General features: G+C 39.3%; 1 protein-coding gene across 9 annotated transcripts in view; it reads left to right on the top strand.

The window, feature by feature from the left end:
* The first annotated feature begins 3,628 nt into the window (after positions 1–3,628).
* The window catches only part of ENOX2 (ecto-NOX disulfide-thiol exchanger 2), a 256,913-nt gene continuing 234,158 nt past the window's right edge, over positions 3,629–26,383 (top strand). For 3 of the 9 annotated variants that reach the window (XM_053201693.1, XM_053201691.1, XM_027054207.2), the window contains exons 1-2: positions 3,761–3,835; positions 5,069–5,128. The gene's annotated coding sequence lies outside the window, so the exon portion shown is untranslated. Of the gene's footprint in view, positions 3,836–5,068; positions 5,129–26,383 lie in introns of those variants that run through there. The other 6 variants (XM_053201692.1, XM_027054214.2, XM_027054209.2 and 3 more) reach the window with 5 other exon arrangements.

The raw sequence follows: 26,383 nt of genomic DNA, 5'->3' as shown, positions 1-26,383 counted from the left end.
TGCTCTGGCCACAGGATAAGGTACAACACTGGCCACTGGCTTAGCTCCGCAGAATATTCCTGATAGGGGCTATCGACAAAGACAGAACACTGAGACTGGCTAAAGCCAGAAATTACACTTTGGGCTTACTCTGGCCAGATATGCTCCCAAATCCTGTTCATATGCTTAGTTGAAATCCCAGCCACAATTGATACTCTTGTATTGTCCACAGATGAAATGCTAACGTTGCTCTCAGACAAAACTCTGGGGCACATCATAGGTGATGGTGTAAAATGGCAAAAGACTAAATATTAAATTTAGACACTGTGCCTTAACACTGACCACAGCCAAGAATCCACTCTAACCATGAACACTAATTGTAACTTTACCTGATAAAAGACTGAACATAACTCTTGTTCAAATTCTTGTTTAGCCTTTTCCAAGACAAGAAAATCAGCATGAACAGCATCTTCTGGCAGAGCCATAACTGGTCTTTGTTGAATTCCAAGCCTAGAAAAAAAAGCGATTCCAATGCTGACCAAAAAGCGAAAGTCAAACCTTGAGCTGAGCCCCATCCTTGGGTGTCTCTCTGAGGCTGGTCCACAGACAGCACTAACAAGAATAAAACCTCTTCTTACATACAGACTAAATAGTAATACTGGCTAAAATTTGAACCCAAATCTTGTACATTGGCTTCACAATGAGATATAATCCAAGCCACGCTGGACTAATGACAGCTTCCAAGTGAACTTTCATACCAGTCAAAGACTCTGATCCTTGACACAGATTGAACCATAGCTATACCTCTGGGGACTGATGTTGATGTCAGACTGAGCCGTAAATTTGGTACCAGGGTCCTCTAGCAAGGGATCCACACTGACTTGTAAAGATAGCAACAGAATGATTAAGCCTTAATCTAAGCAAAAACTGAAGCCAAACACATTCCACATTCATAAACCTGAACCGTGGCCAAGACTTGAGTATTACACTATCTGTTGACAAAGCCTTAACTTTGGCCTACTGATTGATCTATAAATCCAATCACACTAACATACCCTGGGACATTATTTCACAAATTTGTGTTCTTATACTCAATTATTTTTTTTCCTAAATGTATTTTCAAGCATACTTTTTACCCACAATAGATCAAGAGTCTCACCTTTGTATGTGTAATACACATATATACACGTATCCATTCTAATAAGACTTGCAGAAATATTACTTGTCATAGGTATATATTTTCATTATTAGTCTTGTTAATTCATTTTTTCCCTATTAGAATATGAGCTCCAAAGGGAAGGGATGTTATGTGGTTTTTTCCCCTACTTCTCTGTTCCCAACACCTTGAATTATGCCTGGAATGTTGCAGGTACTGAATGAATATTTGTTGAATGGATGAATGAGTAGTTCCATGTTACTCTTCTGTCCTCTTGTTTGACCTCTCTGTGTTATATTCTAGTAGTTACACTTTATTTTCTCTTGGTTCGCCCATCTGGCCATTTCTTCTCAGCCTCCTTTGAAGGCAAGGAGCCTTGACTTCCTCTACCTACTACTTGAATATCGTTGTTTTCTAGGGTTCCATTCTTAATCTCTGCCCTTCTAAAAATTACTATTCTAAACACTCTCCAAGTGAAATTTAATCCATATTTATTTATTTACTTGCCAGCTATATACTGTTGTCTCTCAAATGTTTAGTTCCAACCCTGACCTCTCTCCTATGCTTCAGACCTACACCTTCTAGCAGCCTACTGGGTATCTCCACCCCAATGTTCCATAGACTCCTCAAATTTAAAGTGTCCAAAACTTAATCTCTCCTATCCATCACAAAACTTGCTACTCTTTCAGGCTTCCCTAATTAAATGAGTGGTACTACCACATACTCAGTCTTCCAAATCAGAACTTGAGAGTAACAATAGACCCCTTCCCTTTCCTTACTTTCCATATCCAAGTTATCACCAAGTCCATCTGATCATACCATGTCCTTGCGTAAAATCCTTTAATGGTTCTCCACTGCTTTCAGGTTAAATTTTGAACTCATTGATATGGCCTCCTATTCCTTCCTGTTCTAGCTCCTGCAACGTGGAACATCTTTTTGGGGGAGTCGGGGTGGGGGGAGAGTGTTCTCTGCACTCTCTCACATTCTTACTCCTCAGTATGAAATATGGTTGACCTCCCTACCTGAAATAGCTTACTAGTCCTTCAAGTCTCATCATTCAAGCATGGCTTCCTCCAGAAGTGGAATAAGTTCTTCCACTTCTATGGTCCTGTAGAACCACATGTAGACCTTTTTAGAGCACTTTGCACAATGTATACTCTCTCTCCTGTCCTAGATTGTGAACTACTTATGAGCAAGGGCTGTTTTCCAATTCTGTAGCAACAGTGCCTAGTCTGGAGCCTTGAACAAAGCAGTTTGCTGAGTACATTATTCAATCTATTAAGTCCATTTATTCCTTCACTTCTGTTTTAAAATTTTAGGCAATTAATTACCTTAGCAAAATGCAATTCCTCTTTCTTTGCATTCATTCCACTTGTGAGTGAAAAGGTTGTTCTAATGAGTAAAATTGTAGTAACCCAACTGTAATGATCCTTTCGGCTATTAAGGATTCACCTCTGGAAAGGAAAAAAAAAAGTCAAAAATTAGGAGTAAAATTAGCCTTAATAAGCCACCATTTTCCTCAACCTTTAAATCACTTGAAAGTGCTAGTGGTCTCCATCTATTTATTTATCGGGCTTATTAACACATCTTTACTAAACAATAGTGTCTTAAAGAAATACACATTTATTTCTTATTATTCAAGTTGTATTCTCTATCTGTTCTAAATTGTTGCATGATATCAGTGATGTGGCCACTGTTCTTCATGGCAACAATGTGGCTTCATTATGGGTTAAATGGGATTCTTCTGGGCTGGCTTTGATCACATTTATATGCCTATTATGCCCTACTTCAAAAGGAAAAATATGGTACTCAATTAGAAACACAGTATACATTTTCTCTAGGACCTTGGAAGTGATTCAAATGCAGATGGTTCACACAGAATACACTTTAACAGTTTTAAAGGACCAGTTACAATTCAAAGGGAAAAATGTGATACCCAACTGGAAACATAGTATACATTTTCTCCAGAGCCTCTGAAGTCATTCTAATGCAGATGGTTCACATAGAACATACTTTGACAGTTTTAAAGGACCAGTTACAATTGTAAGCTTATCGGAACATAATATTTTTTAAAAGTCATTCAATCAAAAGTCAATAAGAATTTTAAATCATGATATAAAGTGCCCCCCCCCAAACGCTAAGAGCTTAACCAAAAGGTAAAATAAATCTAGAACCTTCATCTAATCCCACAAGCACAACCCCATACCCCAAGAAGGTAGATTCTGTAGGAGAGTACACCGCAAACTACAACACCCAGAATACCCTGCTCCATCTGAACTCAGGGGACGATCGGACTGGATGGAGAAACTGTGGGTATACCGAAAGAAGTGCCTCGACTTCATCTCCCACAATCCCCTGCCTTCACCTGAGTCTCTCCGCCAATGCCAATATTGGATACCCCAGGAAGACAGCCTCCAGCGACCTGAAACTACATTTCCCATGAGGACAAGGGCTTGGGCCTCCTGCTTCCCTGGTGACCAGTAACCAATAAGAAATGCTTCAGCGGCCGCGGTGTGGGTGAGAGTCCAGCCCTGGGCCCGAGTGTCGGGTCCAAGCCGGCTAGCGAGAGGCTGGGAGTTCAGAAGACAGTTGCGTGGTGTGGGGCGCGGCGAGGGCACTATGCTCTCAGAAGCTGTCACGCCGGCCCGATTTTCCGCGGCAGTATAAGGAGTAGCCCCTTCGGTAGCCGGGGAGCTGGAGGTCAGAGAGGCAGAAAGCCCGAGCGGCTGTGGTTGGGGAGTGTGGGACCGAGGGGCCTAGGGAGGAGGGTGCTTCCGGGCCGTTGTCTTCGGCGCCTGACTCCGCCCAGCTCCGCCTCTGCCGGGGAGGGGGTGTCGGGCCTGGGAGTCGGGGGTGGGCTGCTGAGCCCTCCGCGCCCGTTTCCTGGAGCTTGGAACCTCGGGAGCGCGCGCTCTCTATTTCTCCACCTAGTCTGCAGTCTTTAATGCCCCAGGACGCTATCGTGTATCCTCGCTCCCGTCCTGTGCCCCCTCCGAGATCTGAAGTTAGGTTTCTTAACCAGGGTCTTCCCTAGGCGGTGTCTGGACTCCCCTTACTACTTGGAGGAGTTGGATCATCTCTTTCCTCGCTTCCCTCAATTTACATTTTAGATTTGGGCACACACCCTTTCTGACGTACACACTCCCCAATTTTCTCTGGGGGTGTGGGAATTCCTCGCACGCTCAGGGCGTGACTTTTTGTCCAAATTTCACTTTTTGCTTCCTTGCTGGTGATATAAAGATCGTCGCCATCTCTTTATTGGCCATTCCAACCACCCGCCCCTGCCCTGACCAGATCTTTGGAGTGGAAAGGGTTTCTCCTTAAAGTTCAGTGCAGTGTTCTGGTGAGAGTCAAAGGCAAGTTAGACCGATTTAAAAAACCAAGCGCTATCGAGGTTTCTAACACGACTCATGACAGCACTAAGGTTGAAAAAGATTTAGGGGGCACACAGACTGTGGAATAAAGTAGACTGTGCGAAACAGACTGTATTAATTATTTTATTATTACAAACGCATGCAAAAAGTTTCTAATACTGATGGGCTTGGGGGTTGATATGTAAGGAAGGTCAAGCCTAACCCTGGAAATGCTGTAGTTTTGAAATTGTCATCTTCCAGACCAATCCGGGTATGCTTTCTGGAGGACTTGAATTTTAATTTTGGCTCCAAAGGAGTAAATGGGATTTGAAATGGGCAAAGAGGAGGGAGAATGTGCTTTCTGGAACTGGCGTTGGAATCTGAGGAGGGTATATAGAAGAGGGAGCATTTTTATGAAGGGTGGGTTTGCCTGACTGCAATAAAAATGTGTCATGAAAGAGATTGGGGTCATAATAACAGGACACTTTAAAGCATCCACATAATTTGGATATTATTCTGTATCAAATAAAACTAAACACAAAAAATTAAGATTGGGTGATTTTTGTTTTTTTCATCCTAGGGGAACCTGATTTGAGATCATTTCTTGGAGAACACAAAGAAGTGTGGTGGTATGTTCCAGGTGTGAGTTTAATTTAAACCCAAGAAGATCTTTACCTTACAGACTGTTCTGTTTGTGGCTATTCTTAGCTACACTTCTATAGTTGTCATTTTAAAGCCTGGTGACAAATTTATTAAGAAATGTATTTGCTCTCCTTATGCATCATATTATCTGATTTGTAGTCATTTCATTGGGTGACAATAATGACTCCTATTTATTGAGCCCATATAATGTTCCAGGTGCTATCATAAGCACTTTGTTGCATTATCTTAAGAGTCTTATGAAGTAGGTACTGTTTTCCCCATTTTTCTAGAAGAGAAAACTAAAACTCAAAGAAGGTTGTTTAACCTACCCAAAGTCACATAGATTGTAAGGAGTTGAGCTGGGATTTTGGTATATAGATTTCTGACTCCAGAGCCCATGCTCTCTCCACCATGGTTTGTTAGTCCCACTGTTCAATTTTCTTCTTAACTTTCTGTTTGTGGTAAGGAAAGATTATTGTCAGGTGTAATTGATCATCCTGGCAGAAACCCAAATGATTCACTTTTAGTCTCTATGTCAGTATGTGTATGCTGTAAAGTGGCTGCCAAAACTGAATTAGCTTCACTGTTATTGCAGCTGTAGCTAATTGTGTCTGCCAAAACTATATGGCTATTTCTGAATCAGGTGATTCTCTTTAAAAAACGTGCCTTACATGTAAGCTATTTGGGCCTAGATAGTCCTTTAGGTTTTATTTTATTATAGCTTTTATTTTAAGTGACTTCCTAGATCACTAGGTCTCCTCCTTGACCTTTGCTCACAGGGATTATTCAGGATGCAACAGAGTATGAGAGCTTTTCCTGGGTGTAGCTGGGGAGATATATGCCCATAATTCTGAGATAATGTAGCGTGTAATATAACACTAAGAAGTACAAAGTGCTATCAGAAGAATAAAGGAAGCAGTGACTAACTGTAAGGGAGAATCAGGGAGAAGCCTTCTGTGAGGAGGTGACATGACAGGTCTTGAAGGATAATGAGTTCACCAGGTAGAGAACAGTAGAGGGGAGGCATTCCAGATTAGAGAGACAAGTCTGTGAAAGACATTGGGCTGTATAAAAGCAGAGCATGTCCCTTCAATATTTTGGAATTCAGCATGACTAGGGTATAGATTGTTTGGGGGAAATGAAGGTATAATGGTAAAAGAGTCCGGAAAGATAGATTGGGTCTGATTTGTGAAGTTCCTTGAATTCAATGCTAAGAAATTTGGATGTGCTTCCATAGGCTATTGTTTTTCAAACTGTAGAGCATCTACCACTGGTGGTTATGTTGTACTCCCACAAACATTTTAAATTTCAGTAATTATATATTCTAATGTGTCTCATAAAAGGTAAAGCTGAACTACGTCTTTAAATGTAAGGTGACATAGGAAATGGCTTAGGAAAAATATAAAGTGAACAAGTTTAAAGTTGATTTAAAGACAAATGTTAAGTAAATAGTAGTACCCATGATGTGTGACTATGATAATACTCAAATGACTCAAACTTGGGAAGTACTGATAGTAGACAATAAAAAACATTAATATATTTTAGAAGACAAGCACCATGATGAGGTTTTTACCTTAGAATGTACTGGAGTGGGCCATGACCAGTTAGGAAGCTAGAGATGATGAGGACCCAAGGTAGCCACATATGAGAAGAGGCAACAGATATGAGAGCCATTTAGGAAGTAGAATTAGTTGGACTTGGCTGACGGGAATATTATTATTCTATCAGTGTCACAGAGTTATTTTTTAAAAGTCTATATGTCACTCGCCTGTTATCCTTTAATTCTAAGATGAGCATATTGTTGCTCAAATCGGGCCATGTATATATATGCATTAAGGTAACAGTGGAGGCTGTTTTCACAAATGGGTTTGGATTACGCACAAGCATCCTCACTGCCTTACTGAGTGTCCTTAACACCAGTGGCACAAATTTCCAAAGCACTGGTAAGGAATATGAGTATGATCTGTGACCCTTACTCATCTGAGGAACTCCTCCTTCAAGACTCAGCTCAAATATCAACACCTCTTCGAAGCCTTTCCTGCAGCTCTCCCCGCCCTCCCCCACCACACACAAACATATACAAGCATACACAAAACAGTGTTAGGCTCATGGCTTACATAGAACCCTGCACTTACCTCTGTCCTAGGCTGTACCACACTAGTGTATCAGTCTGTGGATGTGTCTGTCTCTCCCCAAGACTATGAGCTCCTTGAGGGCAGTGGCCAGGTCTCATTCATATCCACACCCATAGCATCCAGGACAGCACTTGGCATGTGGTAGACACCTAACAAATGGTTATTGGATGAAAAACATGCATAAACATGAATATAACTCAGAACTTTGGTACCAGAATGCCAAATGTTACAAAAAGATTAGCTGTTTGCTACATTAGCTACTTTGGCTAAATAAAGCAGTAAATTAAAGTCACCTGAATGCAGAACTTCTCTGGAGGCTTCTTTTCTTTTCGTTTAAACTCCCCCCCACCCCGACTCTCCTATGGTCACCTTACCTTTTTCTTTCTCATCATTTATCCACCCAGACACCTGTTCCGTAGGCCTGCTCATTGCTTTGCTCCTCTTGACACAGTTCACATTGCTGCCGTCCCAATACTCTGCCAAGGATCCGTCCCTCATTTCCACCTACAATCCAGTTGACTCCATCCTTGAAATCACTCTCAAATGGGTCTCCTACTTACAGATACTGCTAGTGGGACTGTAATTTGATACAGCCCTTCTGGAGAGAAATTATCAATGTGGATTAAAAATATCAAAATTGGACATAGCTTTCAACCTACCACTTCAACTTCTAAGGCTCTATGCTAAGGAAATAAATGTGGTGTTTCCAAAATTTTATTTCTCAGGATGTCTATCCCAGGGTAAAGAAGGAAAATAGCATTTTAAATGTCCGTAATACTAGAGATTTTGATTAAATCAATTATCGTGTATCTGTAGCATAGATTACTATACTAAGTAGCCATGTAAGTGGATGTTACTAAAAAATATTTAATTATGTTGAAAGTTGTCTATGATATATTAAGAGAAAATTCTCGTTATAAAGCTGACAAATCCCAGTTTAAACGCATACACATGTACATGGGCACACACACACACACACACACCCTATGTGTGCATACATAGGAAATCATTATCCTATAATGTTAAACACAGAAAAAAATTCAACAGAGGTTTGCTATAAATGGTAAGATAACATGAGTCCTATTTTTAACCTTTTGCATATTTTTTTAATCATGTGTAATAGAGTTTTACTTAAAAACATGTTTTCCGCATGTGTCCTATTATTATTGCCTTAGTTTGGGGTACACCGCTCCCCAGCACACCCTGCAACACACCCACACCCACCCACCCACCCCCCCCCACACACACCCCTTCTAGACTGGATTACTACTGTCTCCAGCCTGCTTTCCTTCCAATCCATTTTCCACCAGTTCTGACAGAATGATTTTTCTAAATCACAAATCTGAAGCTATCCAGCTCTGCCCATTGTCCTCGAGATAAAATCCAAACTTCTTAGACTAGCTTATAAAACTTTTGAAAATCAGCTCCCTGCTTTTCTCTCCAGTGTCACTTTTTCCTCCTATGGTTTACTTTTTCTTGGTGTCTTAGGCCAGTACCTGGCATATAATAGGTGTTTACTTAATGCTAGCCAGATGTTGATGCATATTGTATGGGTTAACTATTCTGTACCAGGATTTCATTTCATTCTCATAGTAAAAATACTAAATACAGTAGTTATCCCTATTTTACAGATGAGGAAAATTAGTTAAATACATAAAAGTGGGAAGAAAAATCATCATGATAAATAACATTTTTCAAAGGAAAAATTAAATCCCCCCCTGCTGTATAACACAGCTGTATTTGTTTTTCTGCAGCCCCTGCCAATCTTAGCATCCACACAGACTTTGTTCATTCCCTTGGGCAAGTTATATGTGACCACGGCATAACAAGAACAGTCCAGACTGACATGATCTCACCATGTCACAGTTCACATTGTGCTAATGTACAGAGCTCTTTTCTTTGTGTACATAACACTTCATGCAGGACAGACAGAAGAGCTCCGATTGCTCTGTTTTTCTTTCTGTTTTGAAATTCTATGTCTTTAGGGATGGGGATGTCAGTAGAGAGCTACAGAAAACTGTGATAGAATTGAATGTACAAGAAACAATGTGTCTCATGGGAGCCAATGTCATTGGTTAATTTATTTTTTTAAATGTCATGTAGATGTATTTTCCAGCAATCTCTCCCCAGGGAAGACCTTGGTTGAATCCAACTGTTAATCCTATTTACAGAATGCAGCCCATGCATGCACTATATTCCTGCATTGTTAAGTGATTTTAGACATATGTGGTGGATTACCATAACGACATACAATCAGGTGAATATGGGATATCTGATTTTCTCTACAAAATATATTAGTGTTCATATTGTCATTCAGGATCCTGCAGCGTGGACTTTCCTTCATTTGCCTTACAAATAATTCCCATTTGCAAAAATGGATGCTTTTAAAGGACAGAAGTCCTAAGCACAAATCATTTGAATAAAATGACTTTACTTTGTAAGGAATTGTCACTGTTAAATACTTCAAGAAAAAGAATCTATAATTCTCTTGTTCCATGAACAAATAAGTTGAACATAGAAATTACAGATAGAGTTTCAATTCATTTGCCGAATTGTGGGCTTATTATGTGCAAAGCACTCTGTTAGACACTGTCCTGGATACATATAAATACCTTCTTGTAATGCCTTCCAGACAGAGAGACAGAGACAGAGATTGATCTCGTGTACATACAAGAATGAGTGTGCAAGAGGAAATGAAAGAGAAGATTTTAACAAGCAGGCTTGTCATATAAGTGAAAATCTACGCAGCTGAAGGTTGGGATATGTACCAGTAGAGACTTACTCTTTTTTTTTCTCTTTCCTCTGTGGGACATATGGGCAAAAATAAGCTACCAGATAGCTGATAAGCAAATGATCTACTTCTCTGTTTACAAACAGTTTGAGAGAAGGAACAGTGACTTTCTGTACGTCTAGCCCTGCACAAGCCTGCTAGTGATGTTTTGAGAGTTATGACTATGTCAGCTTCTCCAGGGTTTCTCTCTGCTGCAGAGATTTGGCAGACACCTCAGACAAATTTTATGTCTCTTAAATCTTCCTCAAGCTCGGCTTGGCTCATAGATTTATATGTACAACAAAAAAGTGAAATGTTTACCAGTTTGACATTTTTGAAGATCAAAACAGACTAAGTTTTTTTTAATTCCGCATACACCTCAGTTTAGTCTACAGAAGGGGCTAATTGCTTTTGCCATTTGTTTAAAAACAGCTGAAATGTTTACTTTGCAGAAGTGGCAATGGATCATATGTCTAAAGATTTATACTCCAAGCCTCAGTGTTGCTTCCTCTTTCTCGTGCCTACAGGCGTCAAGTTTTGCCAAAGTCTTCATTTTCTTTTTTTTGCCTTTACTGATACATAATATAAACCAGTGCAGGATGGGAGGTGCTAGGAAATATATTAGCAATCTAGGAGAAAAATAAAAGATCATTTTTATTAGCTCTGCTCGGCCCCCTTTTTGGCTATCAGTTTTTCAGTGGTTCCTTACCCACAAAATATTGTTCCTTGGCATAATAATGACAGGTGAGAATGTGAACTGGGGAACTTTCAGTGACTATCCATTAACAAGTCTGGTCCAAATGTATCTGTAGGCAGAGCACAAATGAAAGTTTGGCTGTAATTCAGAAGAATCAAAACACTGTGTGGAGAATGTTATATAAACAACTTTCCTTCAGTGCTGAATTATGAAAGGTAACGATGGGGAAATCCCCACTAAGGGCCCTTCCTGTCCGCTCCAGCTGCCCTTGTTTTTAGCCAGCAACAGCTGCCAGTAAGAGTTTCCTGGGGTAGAAAGGTCCCACAGGAAGACCCCATAACCTGTCCTCCTACCACTTCTGCAGTCAAGTTCTCAGACATACTTCACTGGGATTACTTTGGTCACACAATATTCTAATTTTTACCTTTCAAGAGATGCTGAGTTTGAATTCAAGGAGCACTTGATATTCAAGCTCATTTATTCAATAGACATTTGAGCACATACACAGGACCAAACCCTATGGTAAGTGCTAGGAGTACAGTGATGAACTAGAAGTAGTCCCTGCCTACCCTTAAGGAACTCACAGTTAAGTGGGGGGAGATAGACACCTAAATCAATAATTATATTACAGTGGGAATAGTATATTACTCTAGATAAGAAATACCCTGGAAACATGATGGAGGGAAGAATTATTGCTGGAGGTGGAGAAGTCACAGACCAGAGTCTACCTGTTCTGAATCACCAAGGATGAGTGGGTATTGCCTAGAAACAAGGTGGAAAAAGATGTGGTGGGCAAGGGTTCCAAGCAAAGGGACCACCGACACATGTGAAGCAGTCACATGTGTGAGAATGGATACTTTAGGAAAAGGTAAGATACTGTGTGTGAACCACTGGGAGTTGGGTGAGGGGGACAGGATAAGAATCTGGAGACAGGTCTGTGTCCGGTTGGTGAGGAAAGTCTGCCTGCTAAGGAGCTTGGCCTTTATAGGCAGGGGGGAGCCAGCTCAGAGTTTTAAATCTGGGAATCGCATGATTGGATTGGAAGATTGGCTTTATAGGGGGGGAAAAACTAGAGACAAAGTCCACCTTATAGTTTGGCAGTCTTTGAGAGGTCTTACCCTAATCACTTGCTGCTATTCAGCAATACCATCTCCACTAGGTTTTCTTTCAGTATCCAAAAATCACTTTGAACAACAGTTTCCTTCTACACATACGACATACCTTCCTGTACTCCTTCACATGTTGCTTAGCTGAATATTCATTTTTCCAACTCAAATCAATGATCTCAGTAGTGATTGGGGCTTGATTGCCATGAAGGAAAGCAGAGATTCAAAGCTTAGCAACTTAGTTTAAAAAACTATATGAGGCTTATTTATTGCTTACTGAGTCAGCAGGGCTAAGCTGAGAGCTGGGCAGCTCCCCTCGGGAGCTGGGGGAGGGAAAGGAACAGAGGCTGAAAAGATGACAAAGTGGCTGTTAAAAAAAAATGGGTAGCATCCAGAATGTTGAAAATCCCTAAAGGCCACATCCAGATATGGGAAATAGAAGGGTCAGAAGTATATGAATAGAAAACAAATATGTGTTGAAGGTACCGTGCTCAAACAGATTATTACTATGTAGCCAATGTGTTTTAGAGCATGTTCTTTCCCTGCCTCAGATACTGTAAATTGTTTCCCATTATCCATAGGATGAAGTCCAAACTCCTTAGCGTGGCCTTCACTACTTTCCGTAGTCTGGCCCCAATCTACCTTGCCAGTCTTCATACTTCTCTTAACAGAATTTCTCTGCTCTAGCCAGCTACCCTTTCAGACGCTGCTTTGGCATTCCCTCACCTGCACTGTGAGTCTCAGGACAGGGACTATGTTTTTTGTCTCTGAATCCCCCAGAATGCCTAGCATAGTGCGTCTTGCATATAGTAGGCACCCAAGGTAGATCTGTCGGTTGATTATTGCCCCCCACCTTCATTCTTTCCAATTTCTCTACTATTATTGACCCAATATCCATTCTACTAAAAATGGCAAATGAGACATTAGGTAAAAGGGGCCAGTGTTCAACAAACTATCCTTTAACTTTCTATTTTAAAATCATTTTAACTAGAGAAAAATTTCACAAATCATATAGGACTGTCATCTGCCATCCACTCAGATTCACCAATTTTTTAACGTTTTGCCTGATTTCATTTATGCTTCTTTATATAAATATGATATTTTGTTCTGAAATATTTGAAGTTGAAAAAGCTATACCCTTTACCCCTCTCCTTTATCCTCACCCTTTTATGATGAAAAAATTTAAATATACAGAAAATGTGAAAGAATTGTACAGTAAATACCCCCTATGCACACCATTTAGATTCTATAATTAACACTTTGTTCTATTTCCTTTATCACCCATCTCTCCATTTATACAACTTTTTATGCATTTCAAGTAAAGTTGCAAACAACTGTGCATTTTTTTCTAAATTCTTCAGTATGTATGTCATTGACTGGATGAACAAACTACTTTGTGCTCTGAAATCAACCAAATCATCTTGTTTTAGCTGCATTTACTGTATTGCCAAAACTCCAGTCTACCTGTATATCTTAGATCTATTTGGCCATGGAACACATGTCTCTTCAATTAACTTTTAGATGTCCCTCTACCTTACCTAGTGCAGTGCCAGACACACATTCCATAAATACCACTGGTTGCTCATGAACAGACACAGAGCTAGAGCCATGAAAAGAATCACAGTAAAACTAGAATAAACCAAGGGCGGACGGGAGTATATGAGAAGTGGGCCACAAGGGAATGGGAGAGAGAGAAGCTAGGGCTTGAAGAATTAGGGGAAGAAAAGGGCCTTAGCCCACTTGGTACTTCCAGCAGTACTTCTATCTGCTACTTTCCAACCCTCTATTTAGAAGGATAGGTTCTAGGGAACTGGAGACAATTGCTGCTCAGCAGACCACATGACAAGTCTCCTTACTACTACTTAGGCACTGCCAATTAGTATATTCATGGAGCCTCATGAATATGCTAATCTACAAGATGCAGCTTAGAGGGTATGGGTGGGCCACTGAAAACTTGATTCACACTAAATCTGTTCTACAGGCCAAGGAGCACTTGAGTTCAATGAATCCTGTTTTTCTTTTTCTTTATAACCTTTCGTTTCTTTCTCTGTTGCTTATGAGTCTGAGGATAGCTCTAATATACGTTTATTGAACAATTTTATGTCAAACACTGTGCTAGCTGCTATCACATCATTAATGCTTTACAACCACTCAGCCAGGCAGGTACTACTTCTTTTCCCATTTGCCAGATGAGAAAACTTGAGACTTATAAGCCAGAATTCTAGCAACTGAGGTTTTTCTTACTCCAGAGCCCAGTGGTCTTAACCACATGTCTGATGAAATTTTTTAAAATTGTCAAGTCAGTATAAAGGCAAGGATTTTTTCTTTTTTTTTTTTTGCTGTATTGACTCAGCAGGTAATTTATTCACTGAGCAAGCCCAGTTGAATCACTGAATTAAGAAGGAATTCAGTCATTCAGAATTTAATCATTAGAGTGTTAGTATAGTAATGGATTCAGATTGCTTGAGTTCAGATCCCAGTTTTATCACTTACCAGTTGAGGGAGAGTAAGCAAGTCACTTAACATCAGTAAACCTCAGTTTCCTTACATATAAAATGCAAGATAGTAATATTGAGCACATAGCTATGTTGTGAGAGCTAATTTAAAAAAAATAATGTAGGGGCGCCTGGGTGGCGCAGTCGGTTAAGCGTCCGACTTCAGCCAGGTCACGATCTCGCGGTCCGTGAGTTCCAGCCCCGCGTCGGGCTCTGGGCTGATGGCTCAGAGCCTGGAGCCTGTTTCCGATTCTGTGTCTCCCTCTCTCTCTGCCCCTCCCCCGTTCATGCTCTGTCTCTCTCTGTCCCAAAAATAAATAAACGTTGAAAAAAAAATTAAAAAAAAATAATGTAAAGTATCATGCCACGTCTGGCATACAATAGGTGCTCAGCATATTCTAGATGACTTTCTTTCCTTCCTTTTTCCCTTTTGGGGTCAGACCACTCACCTGTAGCTGTCCTTTGAAGAAAACAAACTGCTCCTGGAATGCTTTTTGAAGAGAAATATTCTGAAGAGGAATATTAGGCTGACTATTCCCAAGGCTAAGCAAGCACAGTTGCCTAACTCCTATGTGAGCATGTTTCAAAATAAGCTAGAAACAGAAACCATTAGGAGAGTTGCAGAGGCCCACCTCCATGATTCCTAGAAATTAGGGCCAGATTGTGACAAATGTTTTCTATTTTGTCACGAGAGTAAATGTCACAATTGTCATAGACCATTAGACCTGGGATATTGATAATCACATCCCAGCTGTTCCAAAGCAAGCAAGCTGGGATTGAATGAGTATAAGTGACTTGACCAAGGTCAAACAGTAGAAAAAACCAGGAGAATCCAGTTCTCCCAACTTCTTATCCAGTGTTAATTTTATGGTTCCTTTGTGGGTTCTTAGGCAGGTGAAACCAAGTCTTGATGTGTGTGCTTTGCAGGAATGTGAACTGATTGGACTCTAAGGGTTTGGTACAAGTTTGATCGATTCTGAAAAGTTGAGAGCTTTTTTTTCTCTGCTTGAAGTCAACTCACTAGTTGTTGCTTTCAAACTGTTAGCACTTCTTTTGTTTGAGGTTTAGCAACGTAATGTTGTTTCTCCCTGTTTTAGGTTCATGGTTTGATTCACATTCTTGGTTCTTTGCAATCTTCCACAGGGGCATTTGTTTTGACAAAAATACTTAGAATCTAACTAAGGTGGTTAGCAATGGGAATTCATTTGAAAAGGACAGTGAGGCTGCTGAGAAGGAGCTTGGGTGGATTAGGGAACCGTTAGTGCTTACATTCTGGAGCTTGAAATCAGGATAATGGAAACATTGCAGCAGTTCTTGGTGTATATGTTTATGTGTTTGTTTTTATCAGGATGCTCTGATGCTTTCAATTCCATTCTTGCTAATCTGGGTTGAAACTGCTGCCTCCTACTTCATTGCCTTTTGATGTATGCTCTCAGTCATGTTCTTGATGCGATCCTCATCTTTGGACTGTGGGAAGGAAGCTAACAAAAAATCATCTTCCCTGTACTTTTCCTTTTACTTTGAGTGGCCCTTCTGAGGAACTTGTGGAATATGAATTTCAAGCTTATATATGTGGAAGAGTTCAGTTGCAATGCCCAAAGACAGAACTCCTGATTCTGAAATACAACCTTTGTTCCTTTCTTACCAATGTGGTTTTAAAAATCTCAGGCAAGTCTCCTTTGCTGAACCTGAAATGGGGCGACACCTTTGTTAGTGGCCAGCCATACCACAGTCAAGGCTGTATGTGTGTGGGGGGGAGGTTTGCAGTGAGGAGGCCTTTAGAGAACTGTACCCCGCCTGCCTGACTTTCCACATGCCAAATGAGAGTGAGTTTTGGTGCTAGGGCTGTCAGTGCTTTTTCAAGCGGTTGACTATTTACTCATGCATTTAGAAGGCTAGGATAGCAGCTGTGGTGGTAAAAAGGCTATTCTCAATACCTCAAAAAGCAAGTATTTTCTAGGAGGTGAGGTTTTGGGTGAGTCCAGCTAGTATTTTTCTGCTTAAAAAAAAAAAAAAAAACAAAACTTCTCACTTTAGATTCATTTGCTCTTCTTACCTCCTTTCTCTTCCTGCTTCCTCTCTCCTCCCCTGCAACCCTCCCCTCCTGTTCCCCTTTTAATGCTTCCTCCCTTTTAGCTACCAGTCACCCAACTCTTTGTGAATTATATTATCCATTTCCCCCCTTGATTTAACATAGATTTTGGATACATATTTTACTGGCATTTTCAATATTGGCAATGACATTCAAAGGGGCAATTAGAAAGTTTTCTTTCTTCTCACAGGAAGTGGGCTCAACACTTGTTTGCGAACACAGATGGTATTAGAGGGGGCCAAGGGGGAGCTGACATCTGATATTTCTGCTATAGCGCCCACTTTTTTTTTTGGCTGCTTCAGATTCAGCCCATGTGGACAGACACACACTTGGGTAACCACCATACAGATGGAAATCAGGACATGTGGGATTTGGCTGAACCAAAGGTCCCCAAACATTGCCTGGATCATTTAGTGCCCCAGGTGTGGCCACCCCAGGACTTCATGTGCTAAAATTGTGTCCCAGCTTAAACCAGCTGGTCACTGTATATATAGTATCAAGGCAGCTTGGAGCCTCATAAAACATGACTTTGGATTTTTACCTTGTGGATTTAGATTTAGCTAATCAACCTGAATCCTTCCACACACCCTGGGCAATGAGGATATACCAAGTTAAAAGAAAGATTTAACAGAAGGTGATGCTCATTGTCCTGTAGCTTGCATTCTAGATGGTACATAATATTAGACCATACAAAAACAACTGAATTGACTTTCCAGAAAGGAAAGAAGAAATTAGAGGCTTCAGTTTCTTTAATAAACTTTTGATGTATTATGTATCAGATTTAAATTTTTTTCTTTTAAGACAATTTCCCTCCTGTGGCATTTTAAGAGCAAACAATATTTCCTTCCAACTTTAACATTGGAAGAATTGAGAATTATTTTCATGAAATTATATTGGGTCTTTCTTTTTACTTATGTGATAGAGGCGCCTGGCTTCAGCAATTTAGGCAAGATTTGTTTTGGAGAATAATAATAATAATAATAATAATAATAATAATAATCCCATACAATTTTATAACCCTCTATGATTTACAAAAGGGTTTTCATATCTATTATCTAATTAGCTCTTCATAGCAATCCTGTGAAGTAGTCAGGATAGGTACTTAGATATAAGTTATGTCAAACTTATAAATAAGGGAACTTAAGCTCAGAGAAGTTAACTGACTTGTCCAAGGTAACGCAGCTAGAAAGTTGTAGAACTGAAATCTGAACCTAGGTTTCCTGATACCCAGCCGCAGTATTCCTTCAGTTGTGTCATGTTTCCTTCCTAAGTGACTATCTCCTTTTTGTTTCTACTCATCATTAATCTTGAAGTTGGTCTAAAATATGTGCTTCAGTTTAGGAGATGAGTAAAATTGAAGCGTTTACAGGCAAAGTGCCTTATTAAGGCTGTCTATGGAGAGAGTTGTGCATATAGCTCTTAGTTTTTCATCTTGACTTTAACTATTTTTAGGTATACATAGGTTGTTTTCCAGTGTTTAATATATGTCCAAAAGTTGTGTGATCCAGTGATTATAGGTGTGAAAGCTGCACCCGGGGAATGGGGTTAGGGATGAAAAGTTGGCTTAAAATAATTAGCTTCCTGCCTTTTTGTTAAAAGATGTCATGTTCAATATAATTTAATTTCCTCATACTTCCTTTGCTTCCAGGCTTTTAAGTACAATTCTTTAGGGGAAATTAGCAAATATTCATTTTGAATGTTGATTTCTCTGGAACAAGAGTAGCTAGAGGAAAGAGAAAGCAGAGGGGTGACTTTTCATGCTCTGTAAGTGTGGGGAAGCAGTATTTCGTTTGGAGCTGTGAGCTAAGATTTCTTCTAAGGCATGCAAATCGTAAAGTTCTGATTTGTCAACTGCATGCTGTTTCTTTAGGCACTGATGTATGAAATCCCGAACGAATTCTCCGATGAACATACTGCTAATTGCTTCTCCACCTGCTCTCCAACCTCCTCCTCCCCACCCCCTCCACTCTCAATTCAGCCTATAAGTGTCCGTCATTGGAGATGGATGGTGACACATGCAGTAATAGCAATTCATAAAAGCCAGTTCCAGCCCTTGTCTTCAAGGCTCTTGGATTTTCCACTGCCTGCTTTTGTGTAAGTGAAGTGGATGGAAGTGCTACTGGCATCAGAATCTACCTCCCTATGCTCCGTTGCTAGAGCTCAGTTGCTCGGCTGGAGCTGAGCTAAACAGAAGCATCGGATCTAAGCTGAATTGTAACTAGGTTTTTTTTCCTCATTGGGGGTGTGGGTTAGGGGTAGTGTGTAGTGGGGTTTGGGGTGCTTTGGCTTTTCTTTTTGTGGAGAGAAGAGGGTAAGGGGAGAATAACTCACGGTAGGATACAACGTGAAACAGTTCCCTGAAGAGTATCACGATGTTCCTGGTACAATATACAGGTATGGTATGTTTTATTTTATCTGAAATTTCCCTTTTGTTTAAAGTGCACTCCTCTCTTATTTTGCCTCCAATTCAACTGTACTGAAGGACAAATAAGGTTCTAATGAGCTAAGCAAAATAGCTGCATGAAACATGCCTTCCCCTTGCTATAATGTTTATAGCAGATTGCTATATAAAATCTGGGTTTTCTGTTAAATTGTTAGTCCTGATCCCTTAATTGTGCATGCTTCTCTGCTATTTTTTTGTGTTGAATTTCTCAAGTCTCCTGTCTGCAACTGGTAGTATGCGATATAGACTAGAGTGTTTGCACAGAAGACACAGTGCTTTGGAAGCAAAAGGCAATTTTTAAACACTTAGTATGTTGTGTTTCTCTTGAGTGTATTAACTCTTGGGTTTGTTAATTGGTTGTCTAGATTTGGGGTATAGTTAAGAGAAGGGAAACTTCAAACAGGGAGCATTCCAGAACACATTTGTTTTGGTAAACTTATTTTTATTTCATTATTTAACTCAGATTGATGAATATTATATATTATTGTTGTTTGGTCTCTTGGTAGAAAAAAAAGTGCTGGAAACAACAAGGCTAAAAATGCCAGCACCAAATCATTTTGTATTGTAAAATATCATTGGACCAAAAGTGTTCCTTAAGTATTCTCTTAAGCTTTCAGAAACATATTGGTCCATATCAAAGAACTTGAAGACTGATAAGGTATTGGCGAATGTTTGTTTTAAAGGCTTCTTACACAACAGTTAGACAGAAAGGATCCTTCCAAATGAAAAAACCTTAAGAAAGTTTCAGTTTCCTGCTGAACAGAACAGAAGCTTAGTTCCTACAACTATGTGTTTTGAGAAGTTTAAATATCATTTATTGTCAAGGATTCTCACCCCCATTCATGCTTTATTGTCCTTAAAATATTGTGCTCCTGTGCTTAAGAGCTAAAAGATCATGTTCTGTTTTGATGCGTGGTTTGACAGTTGATTTCGCTCCTCATTAATTGGACAGCATGCAGATGATGTGGAGAAGTGAGTGAGTGACAGTATTTCAAGGTTACGCTGAAGAGCATACAGTGAACCTTAGTGCCTGGACCAACAGCTGCTGAATTGAATTGTCTGCAATTAAAGCAACAGCAGGTTTGTGTAGTCTCCCTGCAGCCTGTTTATTTGAATTTATACCTTCAGTTTCTTCTTTGGGTAGCGGTTGGTTTGTTTCACTAAGTGTTGGAGAGTTGTGCTTGTTGGATGTTTTCTCTACCCTGATGCATGCTTGACTCCAGAAGAGCCATTTCTGTACATTTTTAATGTGAGAAGTTCGTGTGGTTTTTCTCTTTGGATTAAAAACACAGACTACCTTGTTTTCTCTACTACAAAAGCAAATAGATACATTTCATGGAAAATATTGCTTGGTTCAATAAATACAAGTTTCTCATTGACCTGTATTACTGGTTTAAATTTCTGGCAGTGAAAAACGTTGGACTTTGCTATGCTACTGGATTACTATATCTGGGAAGAACTCTCCATGCTAATAAAAGTGTTTATGTTAAAAAGAGAATGATATTATCTCCTTGCCATCTCTCAATTCCAGGGTGACCTAATGAATGATGTCAAACCCAACTAGATGCCTTTTATGACTGAATTTTATTTGCATGCTAATAATGAATACATGTTTAATTCCCTCATGGTTTTACTCTATTTAAAAATAACTTATAGTATAGTTGTTGGTTATTGACTGATCCTGGATATGGTGTAAAATATTTACACAGTAATTTCACATATACTGGATCGGTTTATCCTCATAACAACCTGGTGTGAGGGCAGTGGCATTATGATATCCATTTCAGAGGTAGGGAAACTGAGGCTTCAACGATAAGTAACTGGCCTGAGGTCTCACCTTTAACAAGTGGCAGAGGCTGAACTCATAGGTTAGATGATGTGATTCAAGAATCTGCTTTTTCTGCCTCTCAGCTGATGGATCCAGGGTAAATTTAACTTAAGCTACTAGTCAAGAAAACCAAATGTACTCATTTACTAAAAAAAAAAAACAAAGAAACAAACAAAAAACAATGTCTTATTTGAGAGCACTCTAGAGATATTTTTCCCCAAACTATGTTAACAATTTTATTTTAATACGTGGGTGCTTTCCAGATTAATTTTGCAGATGCATGAAAAAATTAGTGATTTTTGTTTTTTTAATGTTTCTTTATTTTTGAGAGAGAGAGGGAGAGAGAGAGGAGGCAGAGAGAGGGGGACAGAAGGGGACAGAGGATCTGAAGCAGGCTCTGTGCTGACAGCAGCAAGCCCGATGTAGGGCTCAAACTCGTGAACCGTGAGATCATGACCTGAGCCAAAGTCAGAGCTCAACCAACTGAGCAACCCAGGCGTGCCAAAAAACATTAGTGTTTTGATTAATTTATACATCAATATGAATGAAAGTAGAACCTTGTAAAACTGGGGAGAGGATTAAAATGTCCAATCAAAAAGGTTAATGTGGAATATTTTCCTTCTAAAGCAAGCTAGTTTGTCTTTAATATTCTGTTCAATAAACATATACAGTTTTCATAAAAATATGTGTATTTTAAAATATACTGGCCATGAATGTGAGGTGCTATATGTTTTAAAATTTGCGTATTTTATCCAGATCAACAGAAAAAATATACAGCTAACTCCATTTCACACTTTTGTTTCTGTGTATCTTATCTATATACCTATCTAAATAAAATAGACCAGATTTCTCATCTTTCCAAATTTCCAAATAGTTTTTTAATTTTAATTTCATTAGTTTAAAGGGGAAAAACATATTTTCTGTCCCACTGAAGAAGGGAATACTGTTTAAAACTGTGTTATCACTTCATTTGCTCAACCCACATACTTGAGTATCTCATAGTCGTTCTCTGGTAAAAACAATTTTAAAAGCCTCTTCAGGAAACATTCTTGAAGCAGTCATTCTTAGCTCTGAATTTAATAGAGACTATGCCGTATACTGGGGAAATGACTTGATGCTCACACCATAGACAACTCTTCTTTAGTATTTGACAAAGAATATTTGAGAACGTTGCCAAGAACCTGAACCAGAGATTGGGCCAATATTGTTATGACCTATTTATGAGACTTTTGGAAAGATGGCAATGGATATATTGTCTCAGATGCCATGTAATTAGAATTTATCCTTATCTAAGATGGTATCTTTACACTTTAACATAACGTAAAGCTATTCTTATATTAATCCTTTCTAGCAAAAAGGAAAAAAAAGGATGATATAAAGCCCTCTTTATCACTCTTTAAACTTAAATGGAATTTGACACTTAAAAAAAATACTGGAGGGAACTTGGGGGAATGGGTCAGGGTTAGAGGGCAGGGAAATGGAAAACCAGGCAGGTGATTGGAAGCTCCAATTTGGTTTCAGGTGGCAAATTTCCTATGCAGTTGAAAACTCTGGCCAACACCCCCTCACCCCATTCCTCTTTCTGGGAACAAGCACTCTAAACATAAATGAAAAGGAACTTATTAGGACTTTTTAAAAATGTTGACATTTTCTGGTTGGAGAAAGAAAAAGTCTTTCATCTGCAAAATAATCATTTTTTCCCTGTGCTCTTTGAGGCCAAGAGAAATTAGAGAGGGAGTAGATTTGTAGGTTCGGGCTGTTAAGGGAGCTGAAGATGGTTGTCTGACGGATTTTTCCCTTCAGTGCATGTCTGAGAATGTTGTAGGGGCGTGAAGCCAGGTCTTATGGATGGGAGTATGAGGGCTATATGCATCAGCCAGTGGTGTGCTGGAGCCAGCTTACACTAGCTTACGTAAGGGGATCACTAAGAATATCTATAAATTTAAAAACTTACTCATATCTGTCCCTTTCCAAAAAAAATATTAAGATACTCATTATGTATAATAATTAAGGCACTCTGTCCGTGCAGGACAGTATACTGCAGATGCCCTTTGGTATGCTGAACCATACTGATTGCCATCGCTTAGATATAGCACTAATGCCTTCAAGGGATGTTGAACATAGAACAAGTAAGCGTGTCCCCCACATATACACATAATAATAGCTAACATTTATTGAGTGCGTACTATGGATCAGACCATGTTACAAATGCCTTGTATGTATATAAACTCATCAACTTTCACAGCACTCCTATGAGGTAGGTAGTATATTTCCAATTTTACGGGTAGGAAAAGCGAGACACAGAGTTTAGGTAATCTGTCTACCAGGCCACACAATTACTAAGTAGCAGAATCAGGATTTGAACACAGGAAGTCTGTCTCCAGAATCTATGCCCCCTAGCTACTATGCAGTATGTTGTATATCTTTAAGGGCACTTCACTGAAGAAGCTGTTTGCCACTCATGTGACACCCATGTCCACATATCCCATTGTCCATGCCTTTGAAAGACATAGAAAGTGTAGAGCTGTCTGCTCACTAGACTGTGGGAAATCTTTCTTTTTTCTGACCCTCATTGCTGGTATTCTATTGCCAGAGTCGTGGTGGATCGTTGCATCTCCAGAATCTTCTAAATACTGCCACTAGAAATGTTTTTTCTTCAAATTTTCAGCTAAAACAAAGTCTCATATTCTGTTGCTTCTCTCTCGATTCCCAGCTTTTTGCAAGAACAAGCATTGCCAACCAGAGGTGCAGTTTTTCTTCCAAATGACCAAATCATAGGACATCTTCCCTGCATCTTCTTTCACTCCATTTTATGCCTAGCTGTTAGAGTGGTCTTCCTAAATGCAGATCTTATCATATGACCTTTTCTCCTCAAACATCTAAAGGATTTGGTGGTGGTGTTTTTTTGTTTTTGTTTCTGTTTTTTCCAAACAGGCATTTAGGACCATTCGTGGTCTGGTCCCTGGCACCCAGAATGCATCTGTCACTTCACAACTTTCCTTAAACCCTGTTCACTAACCACTCTAGATCACTTCTAGGTCATGAGGTACACCCCAAATTTTCAAGCTCCTGAGCTTTTCCTCATGCTGTTGTCTAGATTTTAATTGCCATTCTTCCACATCCCTGATGATCCTAGAGCAGCTCAACATTTAAAGTTCAGCTCAAATGACACCTGCTCCTATATTATAATACTTATTTGTGGTCTGTTTTCCCCCGCTAGACTGAACTGTTTGAAGTTAAAAAAACTTATTTTAGTAGTCTCTTAGCACCTAGCCTTTTGCCTTGTATATACTTAACACTTACATGCAGTATTTAGGTCTTCAGAAACTGCACCACCAAAGCTTTCTCCTCTCCTGCCAGCTCAATATTCAAAGCTGTTCCCAGAGCTTCAGAGTTCCCGAAGCTGAATGGCTAGATAGCTTCTGCCCCATAGATATTATGGAATATTCTGTTCAGAAGATTTTTTCTGTGTCTAATGTGACTATATTCTTGATTTTTTTTCTTTGTATTCACCTTTGCTCAGATCTACTATGCCTTGAAAACTCCTTCTTTTGCCTTTGTGGAATATTTTTGCAGTTTTGTAGAGAGACGAGGACTTGCCTGGTACACATATAATCCATACAAGAAAATGAATCAGAATTTGTAAATTGATCGTTGAAAATTGTGTTTAGTGACTACTTGTGTCAGCATTGCCTAGTATATATGTTTAAAATGCAGATTCCTGGATACCCATCCCAGATCTACTGAATCGTTCTTTGAGTTGTCTGCTTTAAGCAAACACTCCAGATGATTCTTCTGTACAACTAACCTTTGAGAACCACTGTCCATGTCAAAAATAAAGTGTTAAGTCCTAATCTGTATTCTCTGTGGATATGAATATTAATTACATTGTAGAAATTCAAACATTAGAATCGTTTGAATTTTTTGGTCTGACATTTGAATTTTTTGGTCTCTTGGTGTCTAACCCAGAGCCGTCCAATAGAACTTTTTGTGATGATGAAATTTCCTGTATCTTCATTGTCCAACACATATGGCTCTTGAGTACTGAAATGTGGCTACTGCAAGTGAGGAACTGAATTTTTAAATTTAATTAAACTGAGATTTAAACAATTACATGTGGCTATTAGATGCACTACTGGAAGTGCAAATCCAGAAAGCTTGGCTATCTAGAATGAATAATTTCCTTAGGGGTCTAGTGGCTACAGTGATCATTGTATATAAATAAGAAATCAAACAGGAACATCATTTTCTTTGACATAGAGGACACTGCATTTCTTTTTTTTGCATAGTCTAAAATTTTTAAATGGCCTAAAGTGAATTATCCTCAGAAATGATTTAACCAATTATGATCTCAATTAAATTTAAATGAGATCTACACTCTGCATTTCTCATCAGTACTATTTTTCTACTCTTATTGGCTTGCTATTGAGAGCTCGCTGATAAGCCCTGATTTCTGAGCTAGGGATAAGAAAGTTGAATTAATCAGAGGAAAGAGCTCTTGGTTCCAATGTTTGGGATATAGACACTTCCAGACATTTTAGCTCTCATAGACCCTTTAACCATTCTCTTTTGGATTGATCAGCCCCTAAGCCACTCATTACTCATTACTTTTCCACTTCCATTTCTTTCCCTGACAAATTTTCCTTGAACCAGTAGTATATCCCTTTTAGCATGATTTCATTATTTAAATAGCATTAATACTTTGGAAGAATTTGAATCAGAAATGGATTGTAATCTCTACATAAAGACACATAAATCTTGGCACCCTGTTTTATTGTGTGGAGTTCATCGTGTGTATTAGTAGTACTTGGTGGCTTTCTAAAACTATCTGAGGGTCAGAATCTATGGTTTTGGAAAAAACACGTAGGTAGAATAGTGGACTTGACTATTGCTCTCTGTGGAAACTATATGATAAATAATTATGCCTGTCTGACCTGCCCGCTGTTGCCTAGATTCCAGTTCTTTGTAACTCTTTTCAGTTGCTAAAAATTTTAGCACATCCTGAAATTTTTTTTTCTGCCTTCACATTCTTCACTTTCTTTGGCTCTGCTTTCTGTTTTCAGTGGACAGCAGACTCCCCCTACCCCCCGCTTTTTTTGTACCATTCAAGCTCACTCTCAGAATCTATTGTTGTATCCAGCCTCACTGGACCTCCTAGAGGAGTTCAAACCCGGTGTTTGAAAGTGCCAGTCAGGGCCACCCTTGAGAACTCTGCAAATAGGTTCTTTTGTTTTGAGAACTAAAGAGATAGTACCACGGCTACAGTTTTGAGAAATGCATAAAGACAAAACCCATTTGGAACTAAAGAAATTTTTTAACCCCTTGGCTCTCCCTTCCCCCAGCAACAAATGACATTTATAATTTTCAGTGACATTTTTATTTAGGAAGCCAGATATTTCTGCTTTCAATGAAAAAGTATACTCTGATCAGGACTCTTCATAATTCAAACCAGGGTGGAGAAGGAAGCAAATATATTTTAAAGGTAGATTATAGAACTACACTAGGATCTTTAGATAAGTTATTTCATTTAATTCTCATTAACCCTCTAAATAAATGTTGTCTACCTTACTCAAGACTGTATATACCACTAACTGTCTACAGCTCTATCCCTAGACTCCAAAGCCTGGATCCCCATTGCTTTTTTACTTATATATGAACTGAGGAATGGTTGTCTTTTCTGTGTGTGT

This window comes from Acinonyx jubatus, chromosome X (assembly GCF_027475565.1).
Source record: "Acinonyx jubatus isolate Ajub_Pintada_27869175 chromosome X, VMU_Ajub_asm_v1.0, whole genome shotgun sequence".
NCBI lineage: Eukaryota > Metazoa > Chordata > Mammalia > Carnivora > Felidae > Acinonyx > Acinonyx jubatus.
Note: the sequence above shows the minus strand (reverse complement) of the source record. Positions and strands in the feature narration are given on the sequence as shown.